Here is an 18,368-nt window from a genome sequence, read left to right on the forward strand (position 1 = left end):
AATTATATATTATATTAAATTCATGTGCATAGTTGACTTGTAATTTTCATTCCGATGACTCGTACGTTGTCACTCGACTTATGTCCCGGTTCCGGTTTCTTGAACGCATTTTCGTACGCTTAGAAAACTCGCAATTTACGTTTTGTGACTCGTACCTTTGTCAAAATATAATCTTAAATTATCAATAAACTATATCATTCAAAGTGTATCTTAAACTTTCGAGTGTTTTGGTCATTTACTTCTATAAATCATTGTCTCGCTATTTGTTAATATATATATAATAACAAATCATTTTATGACCAAGTTAATATATATTTTCAACATTCATAAACACGTTTTAAATATACGTCGCAAGTTATTCATACAATTAATATTCCAACTTATCATATATATTCAAATAAATATTTAAACCAATAAGTTTAATGTACGGTATCAAACAATTAATACATTGTTACGTTTTCAAGTTATAGTATATATATATGTATCTATATACATATAATTGTTCGCGAATCGTCAAGAACAACCGAAAGGTATTTGAATATATGAAAGTAGTTCAAAAATTTTGAGATTCAGTTTTACAAACTTTGTTTATCGTGTCGGAAATGTTAATCATACAAAGATTAAGTTTAAATTTGGTCAGAAATTTTCGGGTCATCACAGTTATTTTCTAAATTAATAATATTAAATAAAAAGTTGTATTACTATATATAAAATAATAATTTTAATAATAATAATTATAATAAAAATAACGAAGTTTTTGATAATAATGATAATGTTAAAAATAGTAATAATGTTAATGAAAATACTTATAATACTAATAATGTTGATAATACTAGTAAAAATAAATAAAAATGTTTATAAGTTAATAATAACAATGATAATCCTTATATTAATTCTTGATGATAATACTAATACTAATGTTAATAATAATAATCTTAAATCATGTTAATACTAATAATAATAATAATACTAATAATAATAATAATAATAATAACTATGATAGTAACAATAATACTTTTAATACTTATATAAATGATAATAATGTAAACTATGTTAATAATAATAATAATAATAATAATAAAAATTATGATATCACTAAACATAATAATAATAATAATAATAATAATAATAATAATAATAATAATAATAATAATAATAATAATAATAATAATAATAATAATAATAATAATAATAAGAGATATCTTACTACCTTAAGAGCTTTTCCAAAAATAAATGCCTCAGACAAGGCTTGAACTCACGACCTCTCGTTCCACACAAACACCCTCAAATCCGCCCCTGCATATAGAGAGGATAGTTGGTGAGGGAATCAAATGCAAAATAGTAAAACAATGCTAATAATTTAATCACGGGAGATTATCACTGTGTTTATGTTGACATGATGATTACATATATATTTTGTATCAAGTTGTGGAGATCAAAACAAGAAAAGAAAACAGAGATAGTAGATGAATCATACAAGTGGAAGGGAAATATAATATATAGAAGAGATAGTGGTTTGTCTTGAGATATTCCATCTTTCATCGAGCAGAGAATTAAAAAAAAAAGAATAAAGTGGTGAGGTTGTTTGATTAACTACTTGCACTATAAATTCATATCATATATAACTGTATACTAATATAATAATAACACTAGTAATATTATATTATCATATATAACTGTATACTAATATAATAATAACACTAGTAATATTATATTATTCATAAAGAAAACATGTAATTAAACAGTTAACAGTCACATAATTTAGATTCTTATCACCGACAGTTTTCACGGGCTAATATATCGTACTCCGTTGTTTACTCAGTGGGGAATAAAAGTGTTCAGAAAAATCCCTTATTTTTTAAATTTTCTATATTAATTTATTTTGGTCATTATGGTATAAAATTCAATCATTAATTTAATAAATAAAAATTACATCAACTGTCCCTCTCGATTTTGGGTAAAATATGAAAAATGTTGAAATTTATTAATTAGCTTCTAAATTTATTTTTAATAAGTCTAAAATTTATATATCTCATTTTCGGATCACCGTTTATTTTAAAATCACGTAAGTTCGTTTATAACTTGTTTATTATCAATCGAATGATAATTGAATGTTACTATCATTTTCCAAATAAATTCGAAACTATATATATATATATATATATATATATATATATATATATATATATATATATATATATATATATATATATATATATATATATATATATATATATACTTTTTAAATAATAGTTATTATAATATCATATTTTTATTTTACTTTACATAAATAAATTTTAGTAACAACACATACAATATTTAAAATTATGTTTCCAATTATTATTTATATATATATACACATATCTATTTACAATTAACTGTTCGTGAATCGTCGAGAGCAGTCGAAGGTTAATTGAATATATGAAACAGTTCAAACTTTTCGAGACTCAACATTATAGACTTTGCGTATCGTGTCGAAAACATATAAAGATTAAGTTTAAATTTGGTCGAAAATTTCCGGGTCGTCACAGATAATAAACCTCCAAGCACATACACCAAAACTTGTAATCACCAACAAGTTTCTCCATCTCCAATTTCATGCTTCCACCATTTCCATATGCGACCTCCATTATTGCTAGCAAGAACAATGTTTTTCTTCAACCTTCTTTGAGTATAGGAACACAAAGAAAAATGCTTCTAAACCAAGAAGCAATTGCCTAACCCGGCTCTAGATACCATGTAGAAAAAGCTATTTGCTATAAATGAGAAGTGTAGGAAATGGCATTAGATGATGGAACCTTAAGTTGTAATGTGTAATAGATAATCAATCAAAGGTACATCAAATGCTTAAAAGTAGTCTTGCTTAAATACAAGATGAAACAAGAACAAAATGATTAAGCCACCCATTAAAGCTAGATAACAACTAACTCACACATGGACATGACAACTAACTTAATCATAAAAGCAAATCATAGAGCATGGATAAAGGTTTGCCACCAAATCAATAATACACAAAATAGTAATACAAGTTCAATCATTTTGCATTACTTTATTGTAACAAGGAGGATAAAAAAAACGACGAATGTCAAGGGTGGTTGGTGGTAAACAAATAAACCCTATGAATCTTCAACCGCAAGAATGATAAATCACTTTAGGTACTTTCTCTCTGATTTACAAATCTATGAATCCATATTTCAAAACTTGAAAGACCATGGTGATGTGTGATTCTGTTTTTCCATTGTTGAAATTGTGAATGCTAGTGAATAAATGAGAATTTTGATTGCAAACTTTTGTTGTTTATGTGAGATAAAATGCGGATCTAGGTGGACAATTAAAGATAGCAGATTTGTAGATGAAGGTGAAATTGCAATTTGGAGAATGGGTTCTGCTAAAAAAAATTTGTGTGTTGTTCTTTTTCTGATTTGGGGTACTGTTGGCGATGACTTCATCTAAGAAAGCAGTAAATCAAAAAGAAGTAAAATTAGTGATTAAGTGTAATTTTGAATATTTTCCCCAAATTATGAAGTGCAATTTGACGTCGAAGGTTAACAAGGGTAAAATATGATTTGACGAATTTATCCACATGTGTATCGCACATGATCTTACTTAACGGAAAAATACTAATGATTGATAGTGTCGGAGTCGAAATGAAGGTTAACGAAGACAAAAGAAAAAAAGTTACTACGTACTTATCTTGTTTGATACAAAGACACGTGATATGAGCGGTTGGATTAATATCTGATAGATGCTTATGATTTGGTCAATTTCACGTATACCCTCAAGGCCCATGTATGAAGCTGTCAAAGTCAATCAAACATCAAACATGTTGACTATATGAAAGTTGACAAAAAATATTCTGTTTCAGTTAACTTGTTCATATCTCTTACGAGTAATTAAGAACGTATACAATAAATAACGAAAGCTGATTGGTTTAACTATTATTGGTCATATATTTGTGACGTATGAAACATATTTTATGCATTAAATTACGTCTATGCTTCTAGAATCTAGATATACAAATGTTATTGTCAAACTTATTTTAACCAATTCAATAGCTAGAACTAGAAATAACACCATTTCTTTGTTGACGGTATTTCTTTGATGGTTTGGACGACGACTTGTTTTATTTCCTGGCGAGGTTGTCGACTTCTTTTTAGTTGAATATGTTGTTGGTTAGGTTTTGAATTTTTCGTGTTTTTGCTTTGGTTTGCGTTTGTTGTTTTAGGGTTTTGTTTGTTGTTCGACACGTTTTCTCCTTTGGATCGTATCTAGATAGCTTAAGGTGAGTCTTAGGTTGGTTTAGTTGTCTAGTTGTGATTCGAGTCGAAATGGTGATGTTTTTTGTTTAGTTCTTTCATCTCGTGATGAAAGTTTCTTGTTATATATGTCGTTCGTTTCGTAAAAAAAAAAAAAAAAGAATAAAAAACTAGAAAGATATATATGCAAGGATACATACATCTATGTGTTTAAAGTTTATAAACATCATTATGTTATTCTTTTCTAGTTGATAGATCAAAATAAAGTTTAAAAACATGCACTTCCATTTTAACATTTGGATAACATATCTTTGTTCATTACTTATTTCCAAATAAACATTAAAACCTTCCTTACTAGCTACCATGAATGACCCCGTACATCTAAGTGAATAACATCACCAAACTCTTAGTTTTATGATCAATCCAAGGAAATAGCTTTCCTTATTTGCTTGGCTTTATGACATATTTCCAAAGCTAGGGCTATTACTAGCCGCCTTGAATAAACTTAATTTTTGTTGCATCACATTTAAGGCTTGTTAAGAGGCAGGGTCATCTCAATGATTTTGAATGCTCTGTTTGAGATATAAAAATGGACCTCCTTATAGACATTAAATTTCTTAAAACATTTTTTTTAAAAAATAATATTATTAAAATTAGCAAGACAAAAAAGTTCTTAAAACAAGCATAACAATTATTTTATTTGCAAATAATTTAAACTTTTTGTTTTAGTAATCTTCCGCTACTTTATATAAAACTATGTATTATTATTTTTTAAAATTTTGGGCCCCTAAAAAATTTTGAGTCTGTTCGATTGCACACTCTGGATATGTACCAAATACGCCCCTTTTCAAAAGGATGACCAAACATATACATGTTCTGACAAAAAATTATAAATCAAAATCTACCACATGATTTTTTGCTTCACCTCACCTTAGAATTCATTTTAACAAATATAAACCACCACTCTCACTACTAGTCTTTAATGTTCTCGACGCCAAGTCCTCTATATAACATTTGCTTGTATCAACGCGACAAAAAAAGTTCATTATATCTTAACCTATTTTCAGACAAGTTAACACAACACTGAGGAAGTATCAAAACATCCCTCAAATATACATTTTCAAAAGTCTAGTCTTACAAATTTAGTTATGAAAGCTTGGGCTGTGCTTGGATGCTCAACTTTCAATTCAAGATCAGTTGTTCGTCTATAGTATTTTCTAATTGATTAGAAGAAGAAGTCATATGTTGATTAGCTCTTGAATCTATAACACAAGCTTTACTTGAATTGTAAGAGCTTATAGTAGCATTGAAACAAACAACCTACTAAAGTTAGAATTAAAAACCATAACTATTATTATTGTAACTAGTGAGCATGACCCGTGCGTTGCACGGATTATCCACGTTTCAGTACTTTTGATATTCATGTTTCGATTGGTTGCATAATCGAGTTGACTAAGATTCTGGATGAGGTATATGTTGTTAATATGCCGATGAACTTCTTCCATCATTTTAAAGTTGCGTTGAACACACTCTCCTTGGATATGATTGATAAGCAATATTTGTAAGCCCACAATTAGATCATTGCATATTCCTGTAAAATCTATTGGTAAGCCTAAATAATCACACACAAAATCGAGGATCCATCATGTGATTAATATGTTGACAATTTTACCACTAAAGCATCAATCATTAAATAAATAAATAAAAATACAATCAGCATCAATTCATAACTTATAAAAATGGCACGACTACATGAGTTTCTTGCATAATTGTTTACATTCAATTTTTTCATCATAAATCGCATCATCATTAATCAATTTCTCATAATTAACATTATGCATGATTTGAACTCAGAAGGTTAACGTACGACATGAAACTCAAGTACAATGTATTTTTATTATTATATATTTTTACCAACATTTATTAGATGAATTAATTACTATAAATATTGATTTCTTTTAATGAACTACATTGGTTAATCATAATAAATATCAAGAACTCGAAAAGTGGTGTATTAGATAATTTAGTAGAAGCATTATCAAAGTACTTTTTTTACTGTGAACATTCATAATTTAATACGAAACAAAAATTACAAATACAATAACTACAAATAGGTTAAAAACACTAATGAATTCCGCCATACTAATGATTACACTTACAATTATCGTTCCTTAAAAGCATAAAGTACTTCGTAATATACGAAAGAAAACACCTTAAAACTTACATAATATTTGTAGTAGGATTTCATAATATGTGAAGATGAGATTCCATAAGAACTATTACCTTTATATTTTGTTATTGGATTTTGTCGGCGTCTTTCTTCTCTCTTCCCTGTACCAATAGCTAACTACATAAATAATATAAAAAAAATCAATATATAAACACAAACATTCGCAGATTAATTATAACACCGTAATAAATATATAATAAAATTGGTTAATAGAAAAAGAGAATCTCGTTAAAGTAGTTCACCCATATAACAAACATGATGGAATGCATATAAAAAGTAATACATTTTAATCGATTATCAAATAACATTAACATGAGTAAATGATATGATAAATATAATAATAGAACACTTAAATTCTCTCCGATCAATACAAATATCATATATTGATAGTTATCACTTTAGATTTACAATATAGTTTGTGATGAGAAAGTGAATTATTTATAATATGTTTGTAGATTTCTTTCATATACTCACATTAATTAAAATAAAGGTGCTTGAATGTAGGTAGACTAAAAACGTTACGGGCTAATAAACTTCCATTTTGCCTCATGTTCTTAATTACAATTTAAATGTATTAAAGTGAGTTTATAGGTATTCATGATGTATCCTAATTTTACATTCACTTATTACGACTATATTTGATATTTGATAAATGATAAATAAAATAATGATACAAACCTATTCTACTGTGATCCCAATACAAATATCATATCATATATTACCATTACCATATATCATCTATATCAGAGTATAAGAAATCTATATTGAAGAAGCAATCGAAGGTTGTACATAACTATATCGGACATTACTTAATAAATTTTGATGGTTATCACTTTAATTATATCAACAATGTTATTAGAGCGGTCCCAATGGTCCGTCCAGGAGATCCTCCCAGCTCTGCCCAGCCTGGGCGCAGATAGCACGACCACCGCCCAGCCTCCTCCGCCCTCCTCTTCGCCTATTTCAATCAGATCTGTGGACGGGTGAAATGGGTGTATTTTGGCCAAATATTTTCTTTTTCTATTTTATATTTTTGCTATGAAATTAAGATGAGATGGGTTTTGTGAAATTAAAATGAAAGTAGAGAAGATCTGTAAAAATAAAAGTTGGGATAGTTGAAGAAGATGAGTGTGGGTCCCATTATTAAATGAAAATGTGGTCGCAAATTAGTGTACGTGTCCCCTATTATTTGATTAATTTGATTAATTTTTAAGTTTTAATTAAATGTAATTTTATAATTAATAATTCTTTTAATATTATTAATAAATATAAGATTTATTTAAATAATTGTAATTACCTGATATTATAAAAAAATTAAAAAAGAAAATAAAATATGGAAGGAGGAGTGTCATGTTTAGTCCTGGGTTTAGTCATGAGTTTAGTCCCGGGAAGGAAGTGAGATGGAAGTGATGATGTGGCGCTGAATGGTTGGCTAGTCCTGGAAGAAGTCCTGTCTTGATTGGGAGCACTCTTATTTTTTAATAAAATTGAAATATTAAATTACTTATAATATATATGTAGAGTTCTTTCATATGTTCATTAGTTAAACTAAAGTTATTTAGATGTGGGAAGAGTAATCAAACGATAACGGCTAATAAACTTTCATTTTTCTCATGCTCTTTAATAAGTTTTAAATGTACTAAAGTAAATTTATGGCTATTCTTTCATTTATATAATTGGACTTATATATTTATAAGTAAACATTTACCATGTGGTTAATACTTAATAGTGGGTTAAAAACTTAAATATAAGGATGAATTTAATAACCTAATTTATGGCATTAGGAGTCAAGATATATATATATATATATATATATATATATATATATATATATATATATATATATATATATATATATATATATATATATATATATATATATATATATATATATATATATATATATATATATACCTACTCAAATATTATTAGCAACAGAAGCACCAGATTGATCACCTATCAACCTCAACTTTTTCACCTAATCACTAGAGAATGAAAAGCTACTAGTCTACTACCACTCATAGACCCACGACGAGTAGTATTTGTAACGACCCTGGATTTTCCAACATTTATTTATTAATAATTATTATTATTAATACGTGTGATTAAACGAATGTATGTTATTACATTTACACGTTGCTATGATTGCCCGTACTTGACTTTTAAGTGTCCGAAACGTCTTTGTGACACCCGGAACTTTCACGAATAATATTTTTAGATATTATTTACATTCATGATTAAATTTATTAATCATTTTAATTAACTAAGGCTATTAGTTAGTTACTTGGGCTTTAATTGGTTTAACTTGTGATTTATTTGAACTTGGGCTTTGTTAGTGTAATGGACTCATGTTATTGGACTTCCAAGCCCACCCTACACTACTAGTGGACTTAGTTAGTCCATACTACATGTAAGTATTAGTTTCAAAGTGTAACTAGTTAGTCATTTACAAAAGGAATCTAGTTATGTCTTAATCCCCATGCATGGCCATCCTTTAACCACCTTTATGAACTTTTCATGCTTGTATCCACCAAACAACACCCTCCCCCTTTGAGGATTCTGCTGGCCGTAGCTTTTAGGGATGGAGGGAGTCAAAATATTTTTTTTACTTACTACTTGATCACTTGTAACCTTCATTCATTACACACACACTTTACTTGCAAAAATCCTCTCAACTTTTCTTTCATTTCTTTCTCTCTTTTGCTCCCTTTCTTGTAAGTAACTAGAGCAATTTTTCTCTTCTTCTTTTCTTGTAAAAACCGATTTCTACATGAACATAATCATCATCATCTTTTGTTTATTGTTACTAGTCTTTGATTAGTTAATTACTTGTTGTTATTTACTTACATGTTTCAAGAATCTAACTTTCTAGTTTGATTCATCCTTTATCTTGTTTTAACAAGAACAATCAAGAACTAAACTCTCTAGTTTAGGTTCTACATATAATGTTTCAAAGATTATAAAGTTCATTGTTGTTGAAATCATACTTGTAAGTCATGGAAGTAAACTTAAAGTTTACTTTACTTAAAGATCAACTTTGGTTGAATCTTTAAAGTATGAGCAACCCTTGAACTAATTACTTGTTTAATTAACTTGTTTCTTTATTTTATACATTCTAATTTCATGTAGTTAGTTTATATGGTCAAGTACTACAAGTTAGTCTTGATCTCATATCTCTTAAACAAATTAAGTTAACTTTGAAAGTTCAAGAACACACAAATAAGTTTTCCTTAAATATAACTTTGGATCTAGACTTTTGAGTCTTGGATCTTCAAGATCAAACTAAGAACTATGTTCTACTACTTATGATCTTGATTGGTTAGTTTACTTTCAAGTTTGTAACTTGTTATTAGCTTTAAAGTCCATGTATGTGTTAGATCTAAGACCTTGATGCAACTTTGGTTCATCAAACTTCATACAACTCTTAAGTGAGTTGTGCTTCATGTCTTAGACTTGCACATGGGTTATGATGGTCAAGACTTGGTTAAGATGATGTATATACATCAATGAGTTGTACACTTGAAGCTATATGCATCAAGGATGAGAACCATGATGAACATCAAGCACCAAGACCACCGGAACCCTTTTAAACTCACTGTTCTGTCCAAAACCTAATGACCTGATGCTTCTGGAACATACCAGTAGACCTGGACTGTTCTAACCTTGATTTTTAGATAGAACTTTTTGAGTAGATAACTTTTCATATAGGACTCGTCTTAATCCGAGTTACGGTTTAGGATTTATGGCCCTCCGATCGTTACTATGTCCTTTAACGTTGTGCAGAAATTTCTGACCTACTCGCACTTAGACCGTCGCCACGGTCAAACCAAGATGAGTTTGCTTCTGTAAATTTTACCACACTTAAGAGACTCATAGACGGAGCCATGGCCACTGGTCTCACCTTAATTCAGTAAGGGTAGAGGCCGTGGTGACTGACTGAAGTCAGAATTTGTTGAAAACTACTTTCATAAACGAAACTTACTTTACGCCTTTTGTTTGATGATGAATGATGATGACCCTTAAGACCTTAATTACATACTTTTAAACCTATTAATACGATTTACTAACTTAGTACTATTTGACTTAGTTTGAGGACTTCGGACCATTTACTTGCACACCTTTCCAGACTACTACTTTACCGCTACATATCATTGTGAGTTATAGCATTCCCTTTTTACTTTAAACTTATTTTGGGAACTGAGAATACATGCGGATTTTATGTTTTACATACTAGGCACGAGTACTTAAACTTATATATGTGTGGGTTATACAACGGCATAAACATTCCCTTTAGCTCGGTAACGTTTAATCATTGGTTTTTGAACCGTGAACGCGAATCTTAGATATGGATCCATAGGGTTTGACATCCCCACTCGGGCTAGTCGCGCTAGCAGTCAACGAGTGTTTAATACTTCGTAAACATACGCACTCGCCAAGTGTACTTTCAGGGGGTATAAACGTTAAGTTAGTTACCAAGTGCCCACGGTTAACATATACTTTATCATACTGTTTTGAAACGCTCTTTGTAGCACTGAAATCTCGTGGCCTACCTTACATACTGTTATACTTAAACTATAGCTCACCAACCGTTGTGTTAACATTTTTAAGCATGTATTTCTCAGGTGCTTGAGGTTGCTTCCGCTGTGTACTAGTCGTGCTGTAGAACCCGCTGCTTAGAGTTGTTATCGCATGACTACTTATCTTGCATTCAAACTTATTTACTTTTGAAACTATGTTATGTAACGACCTTTGGGGTCACGTACACTTATTTATTTGCTTCTACTTAGTGAAGCATGCTTTTGAAATGTAAAACATTTAATGTCGGTTATGACATCACCTTTTTATCGTGAATGCAACTTCTTTAATTACAGCATATAGTACTTGACCTTGTAATGATCCTGTTGTTGATGATTCGTACACGATGGTTTTGTACGGGGCATCACATTTGGTATCAGAGCCAGGTTGTAGGGAATTAGGTTGCATTAGTGAGTCTAAGACCGACCCGAGTAGGATTCACTAATAGGACTAATCTACAACTTGCTAGTTTACTTGTTTCCGCTGAATTTACTGCATGCTACTGCTTACTTTTTCCGCTATATGACGTATGCTACTACATGATTTCACTACTGCATGATGCTACTTGCTTTCGATTGCATGCTACTTTCATACGAATTACTGTTATTGCCATGCTAGTTACCGTTATACATGATTTAAACTGTTGGCCTATTATTTGCTTGCTTTATGACATACTGACATGGAAAATTTATTTTTCCTTGTTCAGATGTCGGATGTTCCACCTGCTGGCATTTCGGGCAGTACAGACTCAGACCCCGTCGCCCTACCTACTGCTATACCTGCTGCTGCTACTGCCGATACACCGGCCCCGACACCCTCTAGTGATCCCGGCGCTTCCACTTCAGGAGCTGGTACTAGTGCACCTGCCCCAGTGTCTGCTCCCGGACCCTCGAGGTCACAGCTCCGCATTGGTGGTATTGAGATCCCCGTGGAGTTCGGGGAAGGGCCGTTTCGTAACCACATGCGCACGCCTTGCCGACGCACTCCCGATGGACGTTTAGTCGTGATTCCGCCAGGCAGACACAGACAGATGTTGGCCGCCTTCGGACGCTTCGGATTACCAGCTCAGCCACCAGTGTCACCACCACACGATTCGGATGACTCATCATCCACCGATTCTTCATCATCAGACGACTCCAGCGATGATGAGGATCCTGCTGATAGACCTATTCAGGCACCCTCCACCCCGCCGAAGAAGCGGTACCGTTCCGACGGCACCGTCATTCCATGGGTGAATGGAGGTCGTGCTTTTACTGACGCTTTTGGCCATCGTCGTAGGGTTACTGCTCGTAAACGAGTTGTGCCATACCCTGCCGACCCACAGATACGTAAGGTTCCCCGTTACGTATTGACTATTCCTGGAACCGTACCACCTAGATTTAGATACGGACCACTTACATCTAGGGACGTACCGTCTACATCCGGAGACCATCTACATCAGCACCACCGGCACCACCCGCCCCACCAGCTCCCTCTAACGAGGAACCGATGAGGGAGATTGAGACTCTCCGAGCTCGAGTCACTGAGCTCGAGGAGTAGTTGGCTCGAGGAGCAGTTCACCCGCCTTCACCGTAGGACTTTGTATTTAGATTTCATGATGTAATCTAGATATAGTTTCATGTATTTCATGTGTATTGTACGAACTTATTCAGATGTATGAAACTTATTATTATTAATGAATGGAACTTTGCATTATTTAATTCTTGCACGATGTTCTATTTACATTGCTGTACGATGATTCTGTGGTATTTGTACCTAGATGCATTATTTAATAACATGTGATGTTTTGATTCCATGTTGGTCACTATATACTGTATTATTACTACTTGCATGCTGGATTTTGACTTGGGTCAAAATTTTTGTTTAGAATACCATGGCTAACAGAAGATCCACACCTACCGCCGCCCAGATTGAGGACATGATCAACGAACGGGTCGCTGCAGCCCTAGCAGAAAGAAATCTCGAAGCTCCACCGCCACCACCACCGGTTATTCCACCCGTTCGAAATGGGTGTACATACAAGGAATTCCAGAGCTGCAAACCGCATAACTTCAGCGGCACCGGGGGACCAGTTGGTCTCACCAGATGGTTCAAAAAACTTGAATCAGTATTCTGAGTTAGCAACTGTTCGAAGGACAATAAGACCAAGTTTGCATCTTGCACGCTATCAGACGGCGTGCTAACGTGGTGGAACACGTTAGCTCAAGCGAAAGGTATCGATGAGGCGTATGCTACGCCATGGGAGGAATTCAAGGCGGCTATGATTGATGAGTATTGTCCGAGAACCGAAATTCAGAAGATGGAAATCGAATTTATGCAGTTAAAGGCCGTAGGGAACGACCTTAACAGTTACAACCGTAGGTTTTTGGAGTTGGCTCTTATGTGTCCGACCATGGTCACCCCTGAATTCAAGCGCATGGAGAAATACTTCTCGGGACTCCCTAAGTCCATCAAAGGAAATGTCACCTCATCCAAACCACCGAATGTTCCCGAAGCAATGCGCATGGCGCATACTCTCCTGAATCAAATCATCCTTGACGAGCCGGAGAAGGCTAAGTTTGAAGCCGGTAGTAGTGAAAAGAGGAAATGGGACAACAACCATAACAACCACAACAACCACAACAACAACAACAACAACAACAACAGGGGGAGAAACTACGATCAAACCCCCGCCAAGAGGCACAACAACGGTGGAAACCCTAATCCCAACAACAACACCAACACCAACCCGAACTACAAAGGAACCTTACCACAATGCAAGCGGTGCTACAAGCACCATACTGGATATTGCAATGTTGTCTGTGAGAAGTGCCAACGGGCTGGGCATATCGGAAAGGACTGCAAGGTCACCACCTTGAATGGGAAACCGAACACCAATGGACCGAAGAAGTGCTACGAATGTGGACAGACGGGCCATTTCAAAAACGCGTGCCCAAACAAGCGAAAAGACGGAGGACCACCCCGAGGTAGAGCCTTCAATGTTAATGCAAGGGATGCACGCGATAACCCCGACTTGGTGACAGGTATATTCACAATCAACAATCTTTTAGCTTCTGTCTTGTTTGATACTGGTGCGGATAGAAGTTATGTATGTAGACATTTTTGCGATAAGATTAATTGGTCATTAGTCCCGTTAAAAGAAAGTATGCTTGTCGAGGTCGCCAATGGAAAACTTGAAAAGGTTGACCATATTAGTCGTGGAGCTATTATCAACATAGCTGGTGCAGATTTCGAAATTGATTTGATACCTATCAAACTGGGAAGTTTTGACGTGATCGTCGGTATGGATTGGTTGAGCAAGATAAAGGCCGATATTATCTGTAGAGATAAAGCACTTCGCATACCACAAGGAGATGGCGAACCACTGGTTATCTATGGAGAGAGATGTACCTCGAAGTTGAACCTCATTAGTTGCGTGAAAGCGCAAAAGATTATGAAGAAGGGACGTTTTGCTGTCCTAGCACATGTGAAAGCGGTAGAAACTGAGGAGAAGAGTGTGAACAACGTTCGAATTGTGGATGAATTTTCCGATGTCTTCCCAGAGGAATTACCTAGACTGCCGCCGTAGAGAGCAGTAGAGTTTCAGATTGATTTAGTGCCAGGAGCTGCACCTGTAGCTCGCGCACCTTATAGACTCGCACCTTCCGAGATGCAAGAATTACAGAGTCAACTACAAGAGCTGTTAGATCGAGGGTTTATCCAACCAAGCTTCTCGCCTTGGGGCGCACCTGTGTTGTTTGTAAAGAAGAAGGATGGATCTTTCCGTATGTGTATCGACTACCGTGAACTCAACAAATTGACAATCAAGAATCGGTATCCTCTTCCACGAATTGACGATCTTTTTGATCAACTACAAGGATCGAGTGTCTACTCAAAGATCGATTTGCGATCCGGCTATCACCAGTTGAGGGTGAAGGAAAGTGACGTGATGAAAACTGCATTCAGAACCCGCTATGGTCATTATGAGTTTCTTGTGATGCCATTCGGTTTGACAAATGCACCTGCCGTGTTCATGGACCTCATGAATCGTGTCTGCAAGCCTTACTTGGACAAGTTTGTTATCGTCTTCATAGATGATATCCTCATCTACTCTAAGAGCGAAGAAGAACATGAGCAACACCTCTGATTAGTGCTTGAACTCTTAAGACAAGAGCAACTTTACGCCAAATTCTCCAAGTGTGAATTTTGGTTGAAGGAAGTACAATTTTTGGGTCATGTTGTAAGCGACCAGGGTATCAAAGTTGATCCCGCCAAGATTGAAGCCATCAGCAAGTGGGAGACCCCCACTACTCCGACGCATATTCGCCAATTCCTAGGTCTCGCCGGTTATTACCGAAGATTCATCGAAGGATTTTCTCTGATTGCGCGTCCTTTGACCGCACTGACTCACAAGGGCAAGAAGTTCATTTGGGAACCCGCACACGAATCAGCATTCCAAACTTTGAAGAAGAAGTTAACCACCGCACCTATCCTATCACTTCCTGAAGGCAGTGACGACTTTGTTGTTTATTGCGATGCTTCGAAGAGTGGTTTTGGTTGTGTACTGATGCAACGATCAAAGGTTATTGCCTATGCCTCCCGCCAATTGAAGATTCATGAGCGGAACTACACTACACATGATCTTGAACTTGGAGCCGTTGTCTTTGCGCTCAAATTATGGAGACATTATTTGTATGGAACTAAGAGCACTATCTTCACCGATCACAAGAGTCTCCAGCACATCTTCGATCAGAAGCAACTGAATATGAGATAGCGTTGATGGATCGAGACGCTCAACGACTACGATTGTGAACTCCGTTATCACCCTGGCAAGGCCAATGTTGTAGCTAACGCTTTAAGCCGAAAGGAGAGGACGGCACCTCTTCGTGTTAGGGCTCTGAACATCACCATTCATTCGAACCTCAACAACCAGATCAGAGTAGCCCAAGTTGAGGCTCTCAAGGAGGAGAACATATCTCACGAACATCTGAACATACTTGTCTCTCGATTCGAGGTTAGGGAGTCTGGACTCCGATGTTATGCCGGAAGAATTTGGGTACCTCTTTATGGAGATCTACGGAACCTGATACTTGATGAAGCACACAAGTCGAGATATTCGATTCATCCTGGAGCGGGAAAAATGTACCACGACCTTAAAGAACAGTATTGGTGGCCGAATCTTAAGAAGGACGTTGCGACTTATGTTGGTAAGTGTTTGACTTGCTCGAAGGTTAAAGCCGAGCATCAGAGACTGATAATGCTAAAAACGAACATATATTTCATAGCATTATTCCTCAAGAAAGACAAGCTTTTAGTTGCAATTGTTCTATTTACAAGTGATATTCGTTTAAATAATAAAAGGTGAAGACAAAAGACAGATTCGACGAATTGAATACGCAAACGACCAAAAAGCTCAAAAGTACAAAAGACAATCAAAGAGGTTCCAATTATTGATAAGAAACGTCTCGAAATTACAAGAGTACAAGATTCAAAACGCAAAGTACAAGATATTAAATTGTACGCAAGGACGTTCGAAAATCCGGAACCGGGACCAGAGTCAACTCTCAACGCTCGACGCAACGGACTAACAATTACAAGTTAACTATGCACATAAATATAATATAATATTTAAATAATTCTTATAATTATTTAATATATTATATTTATTTAAAACTGTCGGTAAACAAAGAGCCAAACTCCTCTGAGCTGTAATTTCAAACTCCGCGACTCGCGGAGTTTGAAGGCAAAATTGGCCGCGAGTCGCGGACCCCCAAAATGAGAAACTGCCTATAAAGCCAACCGAATTCTGAGCATTTTTCATAATCTTTTTCTTCTCCTCATTCATACGTAAAATATATATATATATATTTATAATTTATATTTTAATTATAATTCTAATAATAAGGGTATGTTAGCGAATGTTGTAAGGGTGTAAGTCGAAATTCTGTCCGTGTAACGCTACGCTATTTTTAATCATTGTAAGTTATGTTCAACCTTTTTACATTAATGTCTCGTAGCTAAGTTATTATTATGCTTATTTAAAACGAAGTAATCATGATGTTGGGCTAATTACTAAAATAGGGTAATTGGGCTTTGTACCATAATTGGGGTTTGGACAAAAGAACGACACTTGTGGAAATTAGACTATGAGCTATTAATGGGCTTTATATTTGTTTAACTAAATGATAGTTTGTTAATGTTAATATAAAGATTTACAATTGGGCGTCCCTATAAATTACCATATACACTCAATCAGACACGATGGGCGGGGTATTTATATGTACGAATAATCGTTCATTTAACCGGACACGGGAATGGATTAATAGCCACTAGAATAATTAAAACAGAGGTGAAATTATATACAAGGACACTTGGTATAATTGATAACAAAATATTAAAACCTTGGGTTACACTCAGTCAACATCCTGGTGTAATTATTAAACAAAGTATTAAAATCTTGTTTGCAGTTTAAGTCCCCAATTAGTTGGAATATTTAACTTCGGGTATAAGGATAATTTGACGAGGACACTCGCACTTTATATTTATGACTGATGGACTGTTATGGACAAAAACCAGACGGACATATTAAATAATCCAGGACAAAGGACAATTAACCCATGAGCATAAAACTAAAATCAACACGTCAAACATCATGATTACGGAAGTTTAAATAAGCATAATTCTTTTATTTCATATTTAATTTTCTTTATTTTATATTTAATTGCACTTCTAATTATCGCATTTTTATTGTTATTGTATTTAATTGCACTTTTAATTATCGTACTTTTTAATTATCGCAAGTTTATTTTATCGCACTTTTATTATTCGCAATTTCATTATCGTTATTTACTTTATGCTTTAATTTAAGTCTTGTATTTATTTTTAATATTTTACATTTAGTTTTAACCGCGACTAAAGTTTTAAAATCGACAAACCGGTCATTAAACGGTAAAAACCCCCCTTTATAATAATAATATTACTTATATATATATATTTGTATTTTTATAAAAGTAAACTAATATAGCGTTAAGCTTTGTTTAAAAAGATTCCCTGTGGAACGAACCGGACTTACTAAAAACTACACTACTGTACGATTAGGTACACTGCCTATAAGTGTTGTAGCAAGGTTTAAGTATATCCATTCTATAAATAAATAAATATCTTGTGTAAAATTGTATCGTATTTAATAGTATTTTCTGTAAAAATATAAGCTATTTTATATACTACTCTGCTAAAACATCAAGTATTTTTGGCGCCGCTGCCGGGGAATCTCTTAAAAGCCGGAAGCGCAACGCTACATAAAAAAAATTTATGTATTTTTAAGATTT

Source organism: Rutidosis leptorrhynchoides, chromosome 5, assembly GCF_046630445.1.
Source record: "Rutidosis leptorrhynchoides isolate AG116_Rl617_1_P2 chromosome 5, CSIRO_AGI_Rlap_v1, whole genome shotgun sequence".
Classification (NCBI taxonomy): Eukaryota; Viridiplantae; Streptophyta; class Magnoliopsida; order Asterales; family Asteraceae; genus Rutidosis; species Rutidosis leptorrhynchoides.